We start from the raw sequence: 24106 nt of genomic DNA on the forward strand, positions 1-24106 counted from the left end.
ATCCCAGCCATGGCGGCCACATTCCAATGGAAGCTGAATGCAAATGCGCTCGTGTGCAGCGCATTCAGTGCTCCTTCAAGAAACGAAGGTGGTCAAAATTTGTCCGTGGTTCCTCAATACGCCGTGCTTTCTAATGAGATCATGGTTCTGGCACATAAAACTCAGAATTACATTAACGTGCACTTAGAAATAAGCTATTTTATGATTGTGCTAAATATAGCTACATCTTGTCTTCGCGAATAATTCTGAAGAACCGCTTATGCCGTCTCCGATTTTAACAAAGCTTTGGTCAGGACACTTTTGGTAGCTCTGTTTAAAACCACCAGCGACATGGTATAGGTGTCGAAAAGAATTTTGAGGCAGTTTTTGAAATTATATACCTGAATTATGTTTGGGCCGTGTTACAAACACTTTCTCACAACAAATGGCGGCTACAACAAAGGTAAAACGAGACTGCGCCGTGCTATGACGGCCACTGTACTAAATTTTTAAAGAGCGGCGCATTGTGCGATGCGATATACACACGTTTTGGATAAACCAGACAGAACCGCCGTGACGCCGTGCAGTGAAAAATAACCGCGAAGAACTTCGGTTTAATGACCACAGGGAGGAAGGCTAATAGAAATTCTTCTATTAGTTGTCTTCTGTTGTGTAAGCTGTGTTCTGTTGCAAAATATCATGGGCTATTGAATGTTCAAGGCTATGTATACGCGTATCTTTGCTTCTTCAGTTTTTCGTATTTCACCATAGATGACGTAACGAAATAATATTGAAAAAAAGTTTCTTCTTTTGGCTATTACAAGAAGAATCTCAATATGCAGTAACACTTCGTCAAGCTTGATAAATGTCACACCATTTTACTGCGTGTATAAAATCGACACTTCAGGTCATTCACTTACATTTGTCGTGAGAATTTAATTGCTAACTAATCGTTGCCAGTGCTGCAGCTTTCTGTAGGCCCGTTAGCATTGATCAATATAATGTCTCAACTACAGAACTCCTCTAGAACTTCCTTTTACAAATTTCTCCATGTACTCGCTTTATTCATGTACTCAGAAGACTACCATACGCAATGTACTTGTCCAGCCAATTCGGTTCGAAGCCCGTGAACTCCCCATTCCCTCCGCCTCTTTACCCCAGAAAGAAGAAAGAATTGTTTTATTGCATCATTGACAAGCCTTATCCAGCACCATGAGGAAAATATACCGCAGAAGCCAAATTCTAACGTTTACCAAGTTCTTGCCACTACACATGCCTAATGGAAATGCGCTTTACGCAGCACCGGAGCCTGATGACGTGTAACAAAACGTATAAATACGGTGGACGGAGGAAGGTCCTGCCTCTTTTCCCAAGAGAATAGAAATTTCTTCCGGCCACTCACTTTTCATTCCACGCTCTTTTGTTCGTATATTAGAACAAGCAAAGTTAATCAAGCGTACCAGTATATACGCTCATAAGTATACATGAAACTAGAAACAAGCCGCTCCATTGTCCCTCTAACTCGTGCTCCTTGCGCCCATACTGCCTTACAATAATCGTTCCGCGAAATCCAAGCCCAACACTCAACAGATCCCACCCCGTGTGAAGAGTGTTCCTTTGAGTCAAGCTTCGAATTGCGATGCCAAAAAATAAATAAAAATAAATAAAGAAATAAACCACGATGGCAGTAATTTGAGCCAAGTCCCATGTTATTCACATTTGATTTGGCGAAATATGATCTCGTGAAACCTAGTGAAAAGGAGAATAAAAGAAAATGAAGTTCAGGAATGAAGGCACACCCACGCTCGGCAATAGCAGGCACACTTTGATGGTCATTATTTGCTTGCAGGTAGGATTATTTTACAAACATCGAATTTTAATACACAGTATTCTTTTCTTTTTTGCACATTGCGCGCACTGTGCGCGAAAGGTGCGTTGGATCACTGTTTACGCTCTTGTAAGTTTTTCTACTGACATAATAGAGAAAAAGGTGCTGGTAGACGAATGCTTTACCAGTAAGTTGCTGTGTTGAAATTTGTCTGCGCAAAAGAAATATTTCTGTCCCCGATTATTTGTAGCCGGCCAAACATTCTTGATTTATTGAGTTAGAAACACGCGATCCTTTATTGAGATCCAGTTGAAGGAGAGGTTGGAGACTTTAGCGGAGCCTGCTGCTTTTCAACGCTGGGCAAACCTGAAATAAAAACATGAACAACACTGAGAAGCAGTGAAGAGACTAAGAAAACAAACACTTGTGATATTCCGTACACGAGTACAAAGGAAGGCAATGAAGAGATTACAAAAACACTCATACGCATACACAGTTTTATGAATAAATGGAAAACACAGGGTAAAGTCTAGGAACATTGAAAAACATTAAGTTTTTGAGACGTGATGAGCATCTAATCAACGGATAGAATAGCAGAGTGCATAGCTACATAAGTACATAAAAAAATGGGAGGAAGCTCCGCTTTCGAGAGTGCAACACGATAGCGTTATCGCACCCCATTCGCACCGCCCACTCATTAGCTCGGCATGCACTTGACGAGACGAAGGGTACAAGCGGGAGAGTGGCGCGCCACCTATCGGGGCAGCGCCGTACATTGCGAGGAGGGGATTTTCTGTGTTTGGCGCAAGATGGCTCTGCGTGTGCGCCAAACGCAGAAGAAATGTAGCGGAAACGTACTTCGCTAATCGTTTAACTGCGACTTCTGTAATTTACATGCTCATATTTACTGATATGCAGCGCAGTATACCTTTCTATCGCACATTTCTAAGTCAATAACGCATTCACTAGAGGTGCTTTTGTCCCACTTTGGACCATCGAACTCATGGCTGAGTGGTAGCGTCTCCATCTCACACTAAGGAGACCCTGGTTCGATTCCCACACAGCCCATCTTGCAAGTTCTTTTCACTTATGAATTGCCTTCCGGGATTTTTTCGCTCACAGCCAACGCCACCGACGCCAACACCGACGACACCGGCTTTTCTGTGACACGAGCTCCTTAACGCTATTGCGTTAATAAACTTAAATTCACACCACGCAAATGTGTATAGCCGGTTGCATAGCAGTGGGCTCAGACACGAACAATTAGTATGAACCTACGATTTTCAGGTTGCTTTATAGACTGAGTCTATCTTTCACACCAACGACCTATTAATTGACCCGTATACGTAATCCCTCAAGAGTTAGCATTGTTTCATTGCCTCAATTCTGAATGTTCTCTTTTCCACATGCGTAGGCAATGGCTAAAGGTGGCGTCTGTATTTAGTGTCGTACCCGATGGTATGCTCGAAATACAAGTGGAATAGTATGTTCGTTCCGTTGATTGAATAAATAAATTATTTATATTGAATATGATGGCTCTTTCGCGCAATATACGAGGAATGGGAAAGGGAAGAAAGTGCATCAGAAGTGGAAGGTGCGCTGGGAGGATAAGAATCTACACCAGATGTAAGGGCCCGTAATACCTGGTAAAGGTCAGTACAAATTTCACGCCAGAGCGACGCTCCTCTAAGCCACCCACCGGTCGAATCGACCCCTCGTAGATAAACACCTCTTCTCGGCGAAGGAGCTTCGTCTGAGCCACTTCGTGTGCCACACAGTCCCACGTCAGGTGCATAGCGATGGGTCATACAGTTCATGTTTGCAGTCGGAGCAAGTGCGGGCGTACTGGAGAACGCTACATGCAATGTCGTCAGAGCGTACACATCTTGCTGAGTTGCCTCGGCCCCAACTCTCACGTAAGTATGCCACTTTTCAAGCAGGCCTAGCGTAAGGGGAAAGCCGTACTACAGTCGCAGGAAAAGCACTTCTCATGCGCTAGGTGAAGCAGGAAGCAGTAAGTAGTAGCTGGCAAGTTCAGCCCTTCGCAGGTGCTTCCGCCTTTGCCTCCTAAGAGAACACTTGATCAAGGCAATGAAAATCATCCTGAAATCTTGACGATAGGGATACAGAAGGCGTAGACGAGTGGTGAAACTGAGTGGTTGGATACTAGAGCCTGCGCAGCCTCATGGGTCTTCTAGTTTCTCCGGATGCCACTGCGACTAGGTGGCCTGTGGATGGCCACATTCTTGGCTGCAGTTGCATAGTAAGCTGCCGCCTTGCACAACTTTTTAATCCAATGTACGGCGGAACGTAAGTGACAGCGTGACTTACAAGCATTAATGCGTCTTGCAAGTCTGCGTACATATTTATAGTGCTTCTGCCGCTAGAATACCTATCGTTCTGTCGAAAGCCCATGTAGTGGATCGCAGTTCAGATTATGTAGGATGCGGTTGAGCGTGGATACTTTCGATTCTTGCTCCAGTGTTGTCAGTAGTAGCATTGTAGAATACGATTGTTCATTTGCTGTAATTGACTTAGTGACATGCTAGGCCCTTGTGAACGCGAGTGAGCGCATCCGTGATCTGCTAAACTGTCTTCTGTTCGTTCTTCCTGGCATATACTACACGGCGCACCACGTGATTTCGAGCCATGTGTATAGGGAGAAGCTTGCTACATGGCATGTTTGCATCTTCCAGGTGGTAGGGAGGGGTATCGAAGAAATGCCTCGAAGGTATGCTTCTGACTGCGAAAAAAACTGTAACATTAAGCGGTATCCCGGCCATATAACTCTTTCAGTTGAAGCCCGCGCTGGTTTTTGTGTTATTGCAATGCCGGTGCAAGGTCCTCGCCCAAACCACATCATCCACATTACAAGCTCTCCAAACGCAGCCGCTTCACGTCTGCTCGGGCGCACGCATGCTCTTTAATGAACCCCGTGCTATAGGCGATGTGACACACGCAGCGATCATCTCAAAGAGCTAGTTCGCGTTGGTACGTTAGTATACGTAACGGCATCAAAACCTTTGATCGCGTTCCTTAGTGGCTTTCGCTTCCGGGCGCTTGTGTTTGTTAGCGGGATTTTTGAGCTTACATTGAACTGCGTAGCATAGTGTGCTTTTGTTTGCTTTTTGTGTGTGACTTAGTGGTGACTTAAAGAATGTTCGCTCAACACTGCTGAGATCATTTTTGTGCAATAAAGGAAAAAGAAAAGCACTGTTGTGGCCTAATGGTTAGATGACCAGGCCGCTGTGCTGGGGGACGGAGGTTTGGTTTCACCACAGAGCGCGTAATTCATTTTTCCTGAGCATGCACTCTATGATCAGACTGAGGAAGTACACGCCAACCACTGTCAGGAAAGTTGGGAGCGGGACGCAAGTAAAGCTGCTCTTTAAACTGTTGCTCCTGTCACCGTTAACGTTTGCTTCGTCCTAAAATATCAGATTAGAGAAAGAATTTCCTTTTACCTTCCACAGCTGCATCTGAAAAACACATTACGTAATCTGTACAGATAAATTTACAATATTCTAAATAGAAGATAAGGGGCAGACATGTCTAAAACAAGGGCTTTCTGAAGGCGAAGAATTCAAAAAAGCACGATGAAAAACTTTATTTATCCCTCTTTAAAGGGAAGGGGGCAATGGAATAGAGGGTGGGAGAGGAACTACTTGAAGTAGGCCTCCTTTATCCTCTCAGCCCACTCCAGGATGGCCGAACAACAACAGGGTTAAACTCACTTGAACGTTGCCCCAGGAAATGTAATATCGTCCATGACCTTCTAAGCCTAAAACAGGACGAAGATTAAATGAATTACAAATACTTTCGTGCTAAAACAAAGAAAATGTTTTCAAAATCCTCGAGAATCACTGGAGTAAACTAGAATCTTGAAGTAAGCCGCGTACAAATAATATGATGTAATATACCGGGTTGCCAAGATTGGTTGCGCAGTCAAAGCCATCGGTAAAATAACGGGGGTATTTTTCTGAGATTGAAAAGGATTCTGTGGGTTGTCGAGCTGCCACCAACTTCCGAAAGAAGCGAAGTCAATTGCGAGACCATGCGGAATCAAAGTAACCAAAAAACGGAGAGAAGGAGGTCAAAAGAGGTTTGGGGAAACTGCTGGATGACCCTGTATTACTTACTTAATGTACCGCAGAAATTGCAGGCGAGCAAAGACCGGATAGAAACTACATCAAGAACCAGAACAACAACAACAGCAAAATTCCATGAAGCTTATCACTACATAAAGCTATCTGCAGAAGTATTAGAAAAACAGAGGAATTCAAATAAGCCTTCTTTTTTCTGTTGACATTTGTTTGCAGGTATTTCTTTCAACTTTAAGATTTCCCGGAATAGATATTTTGAAGAAGATAAAGTACTGTTTTATGACTTTACACAGTACATTATGCAAACAAGAGAAATGAGTCAAGGAAGCAATTTCCTTTTCCATTTCGAAGCTGTGCTAACTGAAAAAAAAAAAACGCGACTCATGTGTTTTGGCATGGGCCATCAATTCCAAGCCTGTGCTGACTCCACAGAAGGGAGGAACGGAGACGGGGGGAAGGTGCATCGCCAAATAAGCATGTGGGTACCCACATTGTGAGCGAGGAATGAAAATAGATTTTTTTTCTGAAGAGAATCATTCCCCCATTGGTAAAGTCAACATTGTTGCTAGGAATAAGCAATTCAACTTTGAACACAACAAAAATGTCACATAGCTACCTAAAACGCAAGTGATTACCCAAAGTACACATGGACCAAGCGAAGTGTACTCTGTGCTGTAATGAGTTGCTTGTAACAATAGACGTTGAGAAAAGCGTCCCAAAAGTTTCCGTTACGACGCTTTAAGACTGTTCCGATTACGCTCGCCATAGAGACACTGAGCCGAAAGGGGCCGTTATTGCAGAAAACTTGCAGCAGAAGCAAAAATTTGGAATTTCATAGCACAAGAGTAAGGCATGATTTTCGAAAACTTAAGGTCTCTGAACTAGGAATGCGTCTGTTTAACTCTTGGACAGAACACTTTGACTTTTTAAACGTAACTTCTGCGTGCATATCCAGGCGTGCTATTCTTGTGACATCGCTGTGCCAAAAAGAAAACAAAACAGCGCAACTTTAGCGCTCGCTCTGTCCTTTCCTGCTACCTCCTACTATGCCATTGTTCCCACGTCGAGCTAATGTGCACTCCCTAGATATTTAAGACGCTGGGGGCTTTTGCAGCAGATGCGTTTGTGAAGGAACATGTCGCAGAAAGAAACGAGAGTTGATTTAGTGACATTTAGAAAGGCGCTTCTCCAAATAATACTATTGTCATCATGGTTCTCAACAGATTCTGTACAACTCAACATGTTCCAGTGAACATAACTGCACCGATCCCTTTCATAATTTCCTCAAGTCCTCTTTCTTGCAAGCTTTGGAAACGTCAAAAGTGACATCTGTGCTAAAAAAACTCAACTTCCAGAGTTTAAGCGCTAGAATATGCTTTTCGTGATGTGCGCGTTCTTCCTGGTGGTTCAAAATTCATTGCACTCGATGAGTCGGCAATACCTTCGGGATAATAATATCTGTCTTAGGAAAAGACTGCGAGAGAATACAAATGAGTAATACGACGATAAACACTGCGAAGCACGAGGATACATCTATGTCTGCGCCAAAGACTCACATATAAGTATTATATTGTACAACTACGAACCATTGCCTAATATATTCATAAATGAGTACGTTCCAACAACAACAAAAAATCAGCAGCGAAACTTAAGATTGCATACGTGTGCGAATGCGAAAGCATTATAATCGCTTAGGCAAAATGTTTTCGATATATGTTTTCGACATGCATTAAAGTTGTTTCTGCTTAATCGGTGTACACGTGTGTGTGTGTTTGCGTATCCGTTGGGCACAGGCTGGAGACATTCGAATCCTTTTGCTGCATATCCACGAATTTGATTTTATGCCCAATGATAGGCCTGTCGTGATGATGTCGTCTGCTTTTGTGTTACTTTGCTCGGTCTTTCTGAGGCGCGCTTCTGTGGACGACCACGTTGCACAGCTGCCGCTGAGGTAGACGCTTCGGAGTGCGTCGCAGTAAACACAGCACCGATGACATCCGAAGAGCAAGCGATAGGTTGGATGCAGTGATCGAGGCAGTTATGCAACGTGTGCAATTACGCACGCACTAAGCACGACTTTAGTCAACCACGACCACCCCGGCGTCCGGGAAGCATGGTCGTCTCACGCTCTGGAGGTCCGGCTTTGATTACCACCGAGACCGACATTTACCCACATTTCTTATCGAATGCATGTATTTACTTTGTTTACAGAAACCTGCCTGACAAATTGGACGTCGATCCGAGAATCTTTTGACTTGTTTTTACTCTTCGCGCCATCAGGAATCTTTGGTACCTTATTTCGGTGACGCTGCCAACGACAACGCCGGATTTTTCGCCTAATGGGGCATGTCATGCTTTCGCATTAAAAGCACTTTGGCTTAGATACTGCTGCATGTAACAACAGCCTCAGAAAGCTTGAAAATCCAGACGCTTGTTACCGTCTGCTTATGAGTAGTTGTGCACAAATCTATCAGCAAGTTTATTTTGCAGTTAACACTCCTAGGGCAATGCGTGCGTCACGATTAGCATTTCTGGCAAGTCATTTTCTTTCTCTCTCTAAACAATGGCAACAGTTCATTCTCGGAAGTCTTAAACCCTCGTAACTTTGCTCACAGTGTAGCTGTCATTCAAATAGTATGGCACAAAAAGAAAGAACTTATGCGAGTGCTCATTCCCTAGCACGCGCACTGCCCTTACAACTGCATCGACTACTTGTACTCCGCACGCTGTCATCCCCCACTGAGGTACCAACAGCAAAAGCCACGCCGAGAAACAATAAACAGTGTATTTCTTGATTGTCTGATTCGCCCTACGGGACTCCCAATGTTCTGATTTTTAAATTTTGGTTGATGTCGTGGCAAACATCCCCCTGCTTTTTCTTGACCGAAAAAGCGGCTCCTTTCTAGTTTCCACAAAGCGCGGGTACAAAAACAATCCCAAGCGCGGAAGGCAGGTGCAGGAGACAACTTTCGTAAGGAATGGGCAAACGGAGTCCACCCAACACTACCAAATCATTTCAGGAAGTCCTTTTTTTTTCTTTTCTAAGGTTTTGTTTAAGGCACAAACATCGCAGCGCCTTGTCATTTCCTCCTCCTCAGTAAGTACTCGCTATGCGGCAACAACATTAAAAACAGAACCGAGTTATCTTTTAAGAGCATGATAGGATGCTAGCATACTTTTAGTCAAGAATCTCGACAGCAAATAATAATAAAGAAACGGAGGTGAGACAGCAACTATTACCCGAGGGCCAAGGAAATTTTCGGATTTCCCGAGGCCTGGATGATATGCGGGTGCCGGAGGAGGACCTGCGCGTGTTCAATGCGCAGGAGGTTTACGGCCGTTGGGGCAAATGCCAATTTGTACAGCCAAAAGGAGCCAAGTGACATCAGCACAGGAAACGCACCGAGTCCAATATCGTTCTGGGGGCGTGCCGCAGACCGAATGGCAACCGCGTTATGAGAACAAGCTGATGATCTCACTGGCAGACGTAAAGATAAAGAGTGAATGTGATAGACAGCGAAAGGGGCAAAGAAAAAGAAAAGAATACTAGTTGTAGTGGAGGGGCTGTTGCATACATATGTAAAGCGTTTTTGTATGTATATATACATTTGTTCTAAGTTATGTTCGAGGTAATGTGTGGTTGAGAGGGTTGCCCGCAAGATGCTGTGGGTCATTTCGTGTGCGTGCTCCATACGGGCGCCCACTATTTTGCTTTCAGAAACGCTATTCCATTACCGTGCGCGTGTGTTTCATGACAGGAGGAGATAACTTCTTACGTTGTGAAATCGTAAACACGGTGCGAGGGAACTTCTTGCACCACCAAAATCAGCGTTTGCTGGTTTTATCCGATATCGTCCTACTACGGCTTACCGGCGTGTGTTGTGGCAGTTAGATTAACTGCCTGTGGGTCCCTTGTCATATTATGAAGATAATGTTAATTAAACCACGGACTGTAGCTGTTGATTGTATAATTTTATGCCCGAAATGTGCTTCACTTTTTAAGTTGTGCTTTAGCATCATTGCTGTGCACTAATGTTCTGCAATAAAGGGGCCCCTAAGATTTTCTTTTATATTGCGCAAAAAGTGAAAGGAGGTGATTCTAAAGTACTGCTAGAGGACAAGTTTAGTTAACGCATTGAGTTTTAGTTGCAAGGGCTTAGTTACATTCCAGCTGTGCGAGAGGAATTTGTACGTTTTGCCACTCTGTTATTCCCATTTAAGCATTTCCACTTAAGGAATGAGGAACGTCCCAGTAATAAAACTTAGAAGTTAATAGATGCCGGTTACTAGTCTGTCTTATAGAGCATAAATTTAGGCATACAACAGCCTCATAAAGTGTGCAACAATATATTTTATACTTTTTATTACAAATAATAAATGTGTGTATCACGCCAACGCTCATTGCTTCAATTTGCCTCATCACAACAAAATTAATTTTCACAGCAATATAGATGAGTCCTTGAGCTCTATAATGAACCAGAACTTATGAGTTCCAGGGAATTCTCGGAGCACAGTTATTAAATAACAAAAAATATAAGATTTTTCAATTGCCACAACTTGTTAAAAAAGGATGCGAACACTTTAAGGGCAGGTTAAAAAGCCCCAGGTAGTCCACATTTCCGGAGTCTCCCAATACGGTCTGCCTCATAATCGGAAAGTGGTTCTGGCACGTCAAACCCAATAATTAAATTAATTAATGTACCTTTTTTTTTAAAAAAGAGAGCCATATAAAAACTTGTTGCACGATTTTACTTATTGTGATTCATTGCAAAGCAAACAATGTTATCAGTGGATGTGCAAACTTTCACTCAAAAAATCTTGATTAGCAAGAAAGGTACGCTTGTTCGTGATTCGAAGAATTACGAAAAAGAAAAGCTGGCTTCGAGAACATTCACAAAAATGATTTGAAAGAGCTGCAACGCGCACAATAGACATTCAGGAGAGCTTTAATCCTCCATACTCGTAACGTGTCTCCTCCTGAGTTTTGCTCTCGTCTGTCTTTGCTCGTGTGGCACTTGGTATTTTTTTTTTCCAGCTTGTTTTGCAGCTTGCATAGTTTGACGCCTGGTCTGCCGCTCACAGTGACGTCTCCGTGCCCATTACTAGAAAACATTTCTTTGCCTAACTTCTGCTCTATCAACTTCTGCATACCACGGCTATCAGTATGAATGACAAGACGACAGTGTGCAAACAGCGCTATAAAAGACAATCCGCTGTTCCTTTGACGTCCGCAAACAAAACGTAAACAGCCTGTTTCAAATGCAGCGCACGCCCCCCTTATGAGACTTAATGTTTGTTAAGGATAAGAACCCGCCGAAATTGCCCTTACTGCATTCCTACTTGTTTAACTAGAATATTAACGCGAAATAACAAAAAAATAAATAAAACTGCAAGATTTCGGCCACTGTTTCGCTTCACACGAGATAGGCACTTTCTGTTTCGGTTTCACATGTGCGGGGTAATGTTACATTTGTTGCGATATATTTTGTAGAATACAATATAGGAACAAAATGCTTTCTGCAAAACCTTCCTCGATGTATTGTACATCTAACTGAAAAAATGACATGTTGAAAAACACATGGAGACTTGGCCTCATACCATAACTGTTTATTGCTATCTGTTTTTTTTTCTTTTCGGTCATATGTAGAGAAAAGATTTTGACAATGCAAATCCACTAGTGTTAGCGAATAGTACTGCTCTTTTCCCACATGATGGCTCTGCTTGCAGCAGTAAGTTGTGTGTTGTGCAATACATTATAAAGAATTCTACTTTCCGTTATTTATTGCGTCTGCTTCATTGTGCTTCGGGAACTTTTTTTTTCATGAGATCGACAGGTTTTTTTTTGTTCGTCATTGTCCAAACAGAGAACGCAGACACTAAGACAAATTGAACATCAAAAACAGAGTGAAAGTTACTCCTACTGTTCAAGCCTAAACCTGCCGATAAGGAGAAAGCAAAGCAAAGCACGACGTAGAACGTCTTCCGATACAAAAATCGTTCAACGACAGAGAGCATTGCTATAGCACCGACCCGTAAAGTCCAGCTGTCGCACCACCATGCAATACAACATGTGACATAAGATCCAAACACTTAACAAGTATCCTAGTAAAAACGGCAGTTCTTGTGCAAGCCCTGACGTTCTAGGTAACTTACGTACAGCGAACACGGGGCAGGCGAGGGTAAGAGGTGCAGAAATTTACGAGACGTATTCTCTTTACTACCAAACCAAGTTGCCTGCGGACCCGCGATACATCCTTGCACCCTATAGGTGTTCGCTGAGAGTCTTTTTGCTTCAAGGTATTTGCTTTGTTAGGCGCTGAAGACCACGATGGCAGAGATCGAGTGAAGCAAACAAAATTATTCAGCAAAACAATGTGAATAAGACCAGAAAGCAAGGAAAGAAGCGGTTCGCTGCCAGAAGAAGGATAAGTATCTATAACGGTTGTGGCCTGCATCACAGCCGGTGTTACTACCTTCGAGGCTACGACGCCGACCTGCTTCTGATACCCTAGGTGGAGCGGTCGCGCTCACGCGACACTTTTTGTTTCTTCGCAGGCCGTGCCCTGGTTACATAAACATGTCAAGGCCGCCATCAGACACTACTGGCTTTCCTCTCTTTGTCTCCTCAAAGCGAGTAAAATCGTGCTCGTTACATTTGTTTTTGTTCTGTACTGCACTAGAATAAAGGCCAAGAAAAGGAAGAACAGCTTCCGCGAGACGTTTTGCACGCCCATTGTGCTTATGCTGTTTTCTATCACACTGCAAGCCAATGATCACGTATACCAACGGTTACATTAAGTTGCTGCAACGGTAAGGCTGCTGTAAATCGATAATAATGTTGCAACGAGACGGTGAAGGGGCTACTACTGTCAGACAAGGAGTCGCGAAGTGACCAGAGGCAGGCTAGAGCCCTGCATCCGGCGCCGCAGCTTGTGGTTGTTGTAATCTTCTGCATGATATTAATGTGTAAATGCACGCAATAGCCGTAATAATACCAACCCTTTTTTGGGGAATAAATGCAGGGTTCAAGCCCGTCAAAAGGCGGGTTTCGACGTGAAAGCCTGTGTGAGAACAGTTCTGCGGTCCCACCGCCAAAATGATACGGGTAGAGATAGTGATTAATAAAAATGCATTTGCTATTTGCATTCTAGCTTGGGCATAACTAGTATGGCGGATGTTGTAGTTATCCTGAGTGGCTGTAACGCACATCGACAGTGGGGATCGGCCATGAATCAAGTGGTTAAATTAGGTGTATAAAAACAATAAATTTAACAATTTGAACGTTGGAGCTTAAAAAGTACAATACTTTTCTATTCGGGAAGAAAAAGGTCAGAAGAGAACCGGGTATAACAAACTCTAATAGCAGCGTTGCGTCGGTCTTCTTCGTTTCATTGATCACCATCGTCTTCGTCGGTCGTCGTGCTGTGTGATGCTCCTCTTGCTGTGAACGAAACTGTCGCTGGCAGAAAATATGTAAACTTGTTGTTTGCATTGGACGTAAGTAGATCACTTTTCGCTTTGAGGTACACGACTTAAGTATACTCGTAGTCGCTGTTTTATGCGACCGATCATGGACTTTCCAAAGTGGTGAAGCCTGAGGATACTGTTTAGGCGGCCAAATAATCCATGTCACCAGTCTTGAAACAAGGTAAATGATCAGTACAATATAAAAGAAACATACGTACATGTCTAGCAACAGAAAACAATAATAAAACTAAGGAAATGGAAATGAGTTTTTTTTTTCTTTCGTGACGCAACGTGCCTTTGTGAACGGAGGAGCGTCTTTTATTGTCGTCTATCAGGTGTTGTGAAGTGATAAATAGCAGGAAAAGTTATAGTAATGTGATCGAAAAGTTAGAATTAAAGCTAAATCAGCTAAATATTTTACAGTCACATTTTATTTCATGATACGTAATAAACATGTACCCGCCAATGGTTCAGACATTTCTATGATATAGAGCACGCGAGAAACAAGACAATGCAGAAAACAAATTGTCACCTCGTTCAATAAATTTGCATCATACAGTCAAAGTTTTAAGAGTCACGGCTATCCATGTCAGAAATACTGTCGGATTTACTTCTTGAAGTGGTTAACAAAACTCCAAGTAATCAATACTGCGCGAGAAAAGAAAGCGCATGATATAACATCTTAACATAAGATTTAATGCTGATGAAGGGCCTGTGACTGTTGAAGGTGTAACACATTGCGGCATATTTCCCAACCTTTATATTTCACTTAGAGTAGCAGACTAGAGCGCACTAGCTCAGGTCGGCCAGTTTAGCCTACCTGTCAATAAATTCTATTCACATACAGTGATCGAGCACCATATCATTCGACGTCGAAACGATGGCCCAGCTGCTAATGGCAAAAAGCGTTTGACTATGCGGCCTGCAGGGAGCACCGTTATGTTGGCAAAGAGAAAAGGAGGAAGCAAAGACAGGGAGGTTAACTAGATTTGGTCCCGTTTCCTACCTTTCACATGAACAGGGGCATGGAGGAGTGAAAGTAAGAGAGAGAAGATACGGGTGTTGACCGCGCTTTGACATGCATTAAGCCAAGTGCAGCATATCTAAAGTCCGGCATTCAGTTCTGTCGTCTTCTGGTACTGTAGAAGAGTTCGAGTGGCTTTCTGGGCTGGAGCTGTGAGGCCAGGCTCCCAAGGCTTTCGCTACTGTAAATGGCCTATCGTCCAGTCTAACAGCCTCGAGTAACACAGCTGATGTCCGCGAATGTGACCGGAAAAACAAATATGCAAATTTAACGTTCATGTTGGAACCTATGTGAAGAGAGCGTTTATTGAAATGTTTTACAACTACTGATGATGAAAACGATTTTGTTTACTCTCATTCTATGCAACGTGCAATCTCGTGAACTGTTTATGTTTGTCCCCCACAAAGATGGCAACATTATTGTCATGTATATTTTATGTTGACGCACTGCAACTTTCATATTCTATGCCGAAATGCAAACTCCAAATCAGGAGGTTGCACTGTGCAAGTCGCATATGCAGCGACGTCCCAAAGGCGAAGTCGATATGCGATGCTTGTTGAGGGAAGCATAGTGATTACAGTGTATGCACATAAAAGGAGGACACGTATGAAGCAACATTTTAGGATTCTGTGCCTCTTGGTACACATTGTGACGTACATATCGTGAAGGACAGGCTAAGAACAAGCACACACGTAGTGGCACATACTGAATGGCCAAGTGAGGAAAATAAGGTAAATAAAAGAAGCTGCGAAATGTAATTCACTATTTCATTAACAGATCAGTGTTTCTTATGAATGTATATCAGCCGACACTATAAGTACATGGTGTCGGCTGACACTATGTACTTATAGTCCTCGCGTCTGTCTGTTTTAAACTGCAAGTTATATTTCGGAACATAGAAATTACGTGCACATACTTGGTCAGCGCGCAGGAGTCCTACAAGCCACTTCGCTCGTACTTTCATAAAACCTTTGAATATACGAATATCCACACACATATCCGCAGAGATAGCCACCGACCCAACAGGACCTAGTACCCAGCAGCCAAGCAGCCGCAAAAAAAGAAACTGGGAAGGTAAGCAAAAAAGTCCTCGGTTTAAAAGTTGTGCGTTCTCCGCATGTTACGCAAATTCATGAAATTTATTATTCTTTGATGCCTGCTGCTGCTTATTCTATGGTAAAAAGCAATGTCTGGAAGTACTTTGCAGAGAAACATGTCGATGAGACTTGAACTATGTCACCTTCTATAAAATTTGGAGGCCTAGCCTAGCGAATCGCCTAAAGAAAAAGAGACAACTTTGATTGACTTACAGAATAAATAAGACATTTCTGGTCAAAACAGCTCTTTCGCCTCAGCGCTCAATCATGTGATTTGGTGGAAGTCTCGTAGTTCCGTCCCCACATTCCATGAATATAGCCATCGAATAGCTTTCTTGGGCTCTTTCGCCTTTTAGTTGCCAGCTGTCAACCTTTCTTCACTGATGCAGAGACACCGATGCAGAAAAAAAAAACACTACTTGCGGGGCGCATCTGTCACCAGATATCATCTCTTTGAAACACACGTGTTGTGGCGCGAGAACTTTGTGGCGTCTGAAGCTAGCTCAAAGTTTCAATGATGTGTTCGGCGGTGGGGCTCTATCGTGTTTCCTTGAGCATGTGTGTGTATGAATCAACTCTATTTCTCTGTTGCCTCGGTAAAATTCTAGCCACCCTGCATTGGCTGACTGTTGTGGCGTGCTTTCGACCCCAGAGGCCGCTGCGCGTTTTTTGTCAATATGCACCGGTTCGTGTTGTGGGCTCAGCAGACTTTCGTCGACTGCCACTGTGCATTTGCATGGCTTTAAAGCGAATGGTTGGAGGATTAATAATGCAATTAGCATTTGTTTGGTAATTTCAGGTGTGATAAGTATGTCTGTCTGTCTGTCTGTCTGTCTGTCTGTCTGTCTGCCTGTCTGTCTGTCTGTCTGTCTGTCTGTCTGTCTGTCTGTCCGTCCGTCCGTCCGTCCGTCCGTCCGTCCGTCCGTCCGTCTGTCTGTCTGTCTGTCTGTCTGTCTGTCTGTCTGTCTGTCTGTCTGTCTGTCTTTCCGTCCGTCCGTCCGTCCGTCCGTCCGTCCGTCCGTCCGTCCGTCCGTCCGTCCGTCCGTCCGGCGTTGTCTGTCTGTCTGTCTGTCTGTCTGTCTGTCTGTCTGTCTGTCTGTCTGTCTGTCTGTCTGTCTGTCTGTCTGTCTGTCTGTCTGTCTGTCTGTCTGTCTGTCTGTCTGTCTGTCTGTCTGTCTGTCTGTCTGTCTGTCTGTCTGTCTGTCTGTCTGTCTGTCTGTCTGTCTGTCTGTCTGTCTGTCTGTCTGTCTGTCTGTCTGTCTGTCTGTCTGTCTGTCTGTCTGTCTGTCTGTCTGTCTGTCTGTCTGTCTGTCTGTCTGTCTGTCTGTCTGTCTGTCTGTCTGTCTGTCTGTCTGTCTGTCTGTCTGTCTGTCTGTCTGTCTGTCTGTCTGTCTGTCTGTCTGTCTGTCTGTCTGTCTGTCTGTCTGTCTGTCTGTCTGTCTGTCTGTCTGTCTGTCTGTCTGTCTGTCTGTCTGTCTGTCTGTCTGTCTGTCTGTCTGTCTGTCTGTCTGTCTGTCTGTCTGTCTGTCTGTCTGTCTGTCTGTCTGTCTGTCTGTCTGTCTGTCTGTCTGTCTGTCTGTCTGTCTGTCTGTCTGTCTGTCTGTCTGTCTGTCTGTCTGTCTGTCTGTCTGTCTGTCTGTCTGTCTGTCTGTCTGTCTGTCTGTCTGTCTGTCTGTCTGTCTGTCTGTCTGTCTGTCTGTCTGTCTGTCTGTCTGTCTGTCTGTCTGTCTGTCTGTCTGTCTGTCTGTCTGTCTGTCTGTCTGTCTGTCTGTCTGTCTGTCTGTCTGTCTGTCTGTCTGTCTGTCTGTCTGTCTGTCTGTCTGTCTGTCTGTCTGTCTGTCTGTCTGTCTGTCTGTCTGTCTGTCTGTCTGTCTGTCTGTCTGTCTGTCTGTCTGTCTGTCTGTCTGTCTGTCTGTCTGTCTGTCTGTCTGTCTGTCTGTCTGTCTGTCTGTCTGTCTGTCTGTCTGTCTGTCTGTCTGTCACGCTGACCCAGTGGCCCAAGCGGCCTACCAGCCGATCACTAGGTTCGTGGTCGCGATGCTGTCGTGGTCATTCTGTCGTAGTCATCACAGCTTGGCCATCTCACTCTTGTCATGGTGTCATCGTCACATGCTTTGCACTGGCCCAGGGCACCAAGCTGTCCAACAGCTTAGTCCACAACTTAGGTGCTCATGGTTCTGATGCCACGATGATTATTGCATGGTAATCCTACTTCCGTTATGCTGTTGGCGTCCAGCCCTCGTCATGCCGTCGTTGTGCATTCGTTGTCATACCATCGTCATGATGCCATCGTGTTCATTCCATTGTCGTCCTTCAAGCTTCATCATCGGATTCTTGTCATGCCATTGTCCTCAGTCCTTTCATATCGACGCAGTGAACCAAGTTATCTAATTGCTTGGGCCACTGGTTGTGTACTCGTGCTCGTGATGCCATGGTAATAGTTGCATCTTGGTGAATCCAGCTTCATGTTCTCGCTCTCGTTAGACCATCGTCGTCATTGTGTCGTCATCAGCAAGTAGATGTCATGTGTTCGTTGTCATAATGCCGTCGTGATGTCAATGTGGTCGCTCCATCTTTGTCAATCCAGTTTCATCATTCGATTCTCGTGGCGCTGTCCTCCTCACACCATTGTCGACATACAGCCATCGTCACAAGCTCGCCTTCATTCAAGTGTCGTCATGCCTCGTCGTAATTATGTCCCCGTCATATAACCATCACCATGCTTTCTTTGTCATACCGTTGGCTTTATGTCATTGTGGTCATTTTATCGCTGTCATTGTTTCCCCCCTATTTGGGTCACAGTCTTCGTGAGACAGTTGTAGTCACGCCATCATAGTCATATACCAGTCCTCAACCCATTGTGTTTAAACAGTCACCATGACGCCGCCTCCGTTGTTCCATCGAAAATATTTCTTCTTTGTGAATTTATTGTCATTATGTAGTCATCGTCATGCCATCATGCACGTGGTCGACCTCGGCAAGTGAGTAGCATATCAACGTGGGCCGGCACCGGAGAACAGTGTATGCGCATATACCCGGAGCAATGGGAGTCTCAGATTGACCACAACAGATTCTATATAGGCGTCTACGCAGCAATATGGTGTGTCACTAAATTGCTTTAAAGCTAATCGAATTACCATCGACAGTCATTGGGAGATGGGTTTCGCGGGAATTTCGTACGTGACTTTGGTAGAAATAAAAGCTATCACGTGGAACTTGATATTGCGTTCAGTGAACGCCTTTTTCTATGCGGCAGCCAGATTTAGTGCGCCCTCTTCTTTATATTCCTCATTAGGGAATTCCACAGCATAGTGGTTATCCCTTCTTTGCGAACGCGGGATTCCGTGTGATTCTCTTTAGTGTAAATATTATATTCTAGCACAGACGTTAATGAATGTCGTACGTACATGGCCCTGGTCAAGTCGTGCAGGGAACGTTCTTACCCTTCTTGCTACAGCAAACACATATAAACAGAAGGAAGTAAGTCCTACAACCATGGTTTTGGGTACTTTACAAGTGCTAAATCAACTTCTTTTCCTCGGTGTTTACGAAAAGAGAAAAATACGAATGCTTCTCACCATTCGCCGAAAAAAATGAACAATCACACAGCCATGTGGTCTTTGTATGATTAACAACCCTCTTCCCCTTTAACAGGGCCATGTCTATGACCCCGAAGCTCAAAAGAGGTGACCTGGCGTGTATGTGGTACATATATAAATATATAGAGCGTCGATTGCAGCAAGGTCAGAAGAAATGCTCACGCTTATCCGTACCTCCGTTGCTTTTCTAAGAGCGAGCAGGATCAAGGACCCCACGCGTGTTACCAGATCGTATTGTGGCGCGAGAAAGTGATCCTCGTTGATTATGCATGCCGACGGGAGCGAAGTCCACGAGCCAAGAGTCGATCGCTGAGGGCGGCCTCAGCCGGCAAAGAAAGCAAAGATCGCTGGTGGTGCTCGTGGGACGGAGAGCCGGCAGAGGAGCTACTTTCGACAGCCTTACCCCGGTCTGCTGCTTGCTCCTTTGCGAGCAATCTGTGCATGAGCAGGAGCTAGCTACTACGTATGCACGGTGCCACGGCACGATCCAATTTACAGCACACGCCGTTCTTTCCTCCTTTTCCGCTCCCCCATGGCGCTTTCTTTGTTTCTCTGCGGCCCTCTTCTTATTTCCTGTCACTTGCCTTGCTTTTTTTTTTGCTTCACTGCATAGCGCCTTCCTTTATCCTCACCATGCTGCGCTGTCAAAATGTGAAAAACAATTTTGCATACCAGACGCACACCGATCGCTAGTGTAGTTGGGACTTCTCTACGAAGGATGCAAAGTGAACTTTGATATCATCTTGCATTAGTTCAGCAATACGAACCGGTGATCATTCATTACAATAGCATGAATGAACCATTGCAATTACCTTTCAAACAGTACAGAGACATTGTATATATATATATATATATATATATATATATATATATAGGACCACAAGGTACTGCTCGTCTGCTCCGTCTGCTTTCAACTTGGCCGGTCACTCCTTGCAATTTTTCTACAATTACATTGATTATACCATGTCTTAACATCATTTCATGTGTCACACAATCGCACTGAATAAAATGCGGAATCACTGAGAACACATGTAGGTCTATTCTGTGCTCTTCCAAATATTCTAAGTTGAAAGTTTAAGATCGATGCCTTAGTTGAAAGACGGCACATGAAAAGAACACACAAGCACTGTTCTCAGAGAAGCCTCGCATGTTTTTTTTTTTCATAAAACAGATGAAAAATAAAAGTTGGCCATTTGAACGGCCGCCGTTATTGGAGCCGTTTTGAAATACCTTTGATTCATCATTGCCCCATCTGACCGAGTGGACGTAAAGTTGCGATCATGCTGTTTGACGCAGCACGTGTTTTTATTTTTTCGGAGGAGCCATGAGATAGGAAAGAGACTGACTGAGAAAAAGAAAGCAAGTCCTCACGCTCAGGCTGGGGAGCTTATCCGCCTAGTGTGATTCCGGCAGGTTCTAAGTAATCTTCTCTTGTCAGACACAGTGGGTCTATTTGTCAGGCCTTAAAGGCTGGTCTTTGGTTTGCAGATTCTTGAGATTTGTCCTGCTGTTTAGATGGCCGACTATTTTTGCGTTGGCATTTTGGAATGCTAGCTTTCGTTTAATTGCTTGTTACTGCTTAACGGAAAACTAATAGAAGTCAGCGACACAAACGAAGCAGCTTGCGAGCTTTGGCAAGGCTGTCGTTTACAGCGATCGGGAAGCCGATGGTGCAGCGCATCATGATGGCGCCTGGCCGTTGCCGCTGAACAGGCCCTGCGCTTAAGTTCGTTTACCATGAGTCTGGTGAGCTTTTGTGCAGTCGTTTTAATGTCTTCGTGCGTGAATGCGGCCTCGCGCCTGCTTCTGCTATTAACTCATTTCTTCATTTACCTTCCCTTTAGTGCTCTTTAGCCAATATGCAACAGTAACAAGCTTTTAATGTCAACGAAGCGACAGTTTATCGGTATTGGCAATTGGGAAGTGTTATGTAAAATGAAGACTGGCATACGTTAAGACAGAAAATTACAGCAGGTTTGTACAAAAATTTCAAAAAAATACACGTGTAAATTGTGAACAGTTTCTTCATATTCAGTTTTTTGCAACGCACATTAGTTTGTTCCGAACACTTTATTTTAAAATGTGAGCATTAAAACAAATGTGATGGTTTCTAGTTGTGATTAGCCGTTTTTATGTTCAATAGCCTCGAATTTCACATCACCACAGGAACCTTTAGAGCTGCGAGGCTAGCTCGATTGCTCGATCAGGTACCTGCTGTCCTTTGAAGTGTCAAGCAGCTGAACGAAAAAGATTTTTAAAAAAAATGGCTGTGGCTTAGCTAAGGTTAAGCCCAGGATGCGCAGCATACTAGCCTTTATTTTAGTTGTTGAACCACTGTTTAGCCTGGTGAACTGCTGTTGCTTGGCTATATTTGGTTCGGCTAGACGAAGAAACAACTCATGCGTTACTCTGCTTCGCCTTCAAGAGTGGAACGCGACAGCGTTCCTGTCGACCCGCCAAGGGGTATAAGACAATGGACTACGGCGCAGCGACTACGCGCCCCGCTTTGGACGCGGTGAGCGTCGAGCAACGCAGCGTTCGGCGCGGCAACGAAATGTGCGCCTGAGCAAGCGACGCACCCCTGAGCCTTAGAAACAGCTCGTTTCTAAGGCAACACCGCATTCTCTAGAGGCGCTTCTGTACCGCTTTGAAGCATCGTACTCGTGGCTCAGTGGTAGCGTCTCCGTCTCACACTCCGGAGACCCTGGTTCGATTCCCACCCAGCCCATCTTGCAAGAGTTGAGCCAAAGCCACCTAGAAACAGTCTCTGTAGCACGCCGCAACCTTCGCTTCTCATTCCAACGAGCAGCTCTGTCTCCAGGAGGCATCTCACCTCGTGAGTGTCTAGCAGAGGCAAGCGCAGCTGCTTATATACCGCCGCGACGCCGCGAGCGACGGCGCGAGTTGGAGCCCCGTTTCTCCTCTGTCATGACGTCACGGTGTCCCGTGGTATTGAAGGCGACACCGCCGCGCCTGAGGAGCTGGGTTGAGCTCTCGTAATATGCTTCGCATAAAACGGTTATGAATAAAAAAAACACACCCCATGAAATCGCTGCGCCGTATGCTCTTTAGTGCAAAAAGATGGCGGAGGAGGAGAAATAGACGGAAAGAGAAGGAGGATAGCCAGTTCTCAGACCGGCTGGCTACCCTGTGCTGAGTAAAGGGGTAAGGGGAATAAAAGATAACAGAAAAGAGATGGTACAAAAAAAAGGGGGGAAGAGCAAAAATAAAAGAGAAAAAGAAAGGAGAATACGGCACTGCTTAAAGTCTGTCTCTAAGACCAGTCCTCCGCAAGAAGCGCAACAACGCTTTCAAAGCGTTCCGTGCTGAGGCCGGTCTCGGTCAGTGTCCCAGGACCTTTTCCTCCGTCAAAGGGCGTTTGTCAAAACTATCTAGTACTCTTGAAAGTTCGTTCCTGAGCGTACTGAAGCGGAGACACTCACAGAGAAGGTGGGCGGATGTTTACTCGCAGCTACAGTTATTGCTTGTAAGGCTATCGGCCATTCTTATCCGAAATGAGTACGCATTCGTGACGGCCACGCCAAGCCACAAGCAAAAAGGCATTCTTCACGTTGATTATCAGAACGAGTAGAACAGAAAAAAAAACAATATATATATATATTTTAATTTGTTAGACCAGTTCGTTTGACGTTTAAATTAGTAGGTAAGTCAATACTGAAGATTTTGTGAACGCATGTGAGTAATTGTTTGGTGTTTCGAATAAAAAAGAACGTAAAAGTTTATGTATAATCGCCATGCTATGCCATTTCATGAGACCACAAACACAGATTAAAAAAACAATACCCAAACGAAAGCGTCATCAGCTGGTCCTGGAGTTTTTGTATATTGAAATAGACATGAGAATGTCTTGTGTCTTAGAGGAAATAAATAGTTATTTATTTCTTGCAGTGTATATATACAGTTGCACCACGTAATCTGCAATTATGCATCATCATTCCTTTAATTAGGATGTAAGCACTTAAATAATTATCCTTCGCGCATATATGAAGCAATATTTCTTTCGTATGTGTGCGAGTCAGTCAAGCAAGGACTTATATATCACTGATTTCCCTTCCACGAAAATATTGAAATTTGTTAATGCATCTTCCAGCCTAAAGAGCACTTCATACGTTGTACATCAGAATTTTACCTGTGATCTGGAATTGCAGGTATACACTGCCGTTGGCGTGACAAATCTTGTAAAATAAATAACATTTGTAGACAACAAATTCATACTAGAATAGAAATGGACAACTTACATATACGCAAAGAAACCTTACTGAGACAAGCTACCAATCCCGTTCTTCGTAATAGAGCATATATTTTTCAAATTCACCACTAACCATCTATTTTGTGATGTACTGAGCAATGTCATCTCATCTGTTACCGTGCTTAACCAAAGTTATATAACTTTCTCTGTAGGTAGTGACCGTCTTTCAAAAGAAATATTATTTGAAATAGAGCTCATGTAAAGCATGCTCTTGCTCAATTTTTGTGTGATGTAGTAAGACCAGCAAAATATAGGAAGGGAGAGACACATATACCTTGCTGCTGGAAAAGAAAAGGACGGATACGCATAAGTAAGTATAGGCTCGTAAATTTTATTACTGAATTACTATTAACGCGTTAGCATTCTTTGGTTACTGCAAGTACATTCCCGGGGCTATCTGCTTACCCATGTAAGTTGGTACGTTTGTATTTAACCGTTTTCCCGCCTACCTGAATCACTAGGTAGTCCGTGGTCGAATGGTTACCGCATTGGGCTGCTGCGCTGAGGTAACAGGGCTGAAAACTGACAATCGAATGAACTTAGGTGACAGTGTAGGTGCGAAAGTGTACGTGCATCCCTATACTCAATGAAATCCTTTCACACCGGTATGTGTCACAGTACACATGTGACTGGGTGGACATCGCTGTTTGAAGAAACACTTTGGCACAGACCGAGAGGCACGTACCCCGTGCTCAAGATATGCGCCAGTCTTCAATGAATCTCTTTGATGCCGACTTGG

At 44.1% G+C, this 24106-nt stretch overlaps 1 long non-coding RNA gene across 1 annotated transcript in view; it reads right to left on the minus strand.

The window, feature by feature from the left end:
• Positions 1-1977: 1977 nt before the first annotated feature.
• LOC135918179 (uncharacterized) overlaps positions 1978-24106 on the minus strand; it is a 421347-nt gene continuing 399218 nt past the window's right edge. The window contains exon 5 of the long non-coding RNA XR_010569589.1: positions 1978-2173. This is a non-coding gene — a long non-coding RNA (uncharacterized lncRNA). The remainder of the gene's footprint in view (positions 2174-24106) is intronic.

This window comes from Dermacentor albipictus, chromosome 1, assembly GCF_038994185.2.
Source record: "Dermacentor albipictus isolate Rhodes 1998 colony chromosome 1, USDA_Dalb.pri_finalv2, whole genome shotgun sequence".
NCBI classification, from domain to species: domain Eukaryota; kingdom Metazoa; phylum Arthropoda; class Arachnida; order Ixodida; family Ixodidae; genus Dermacentor; species Dermacentor albipictus.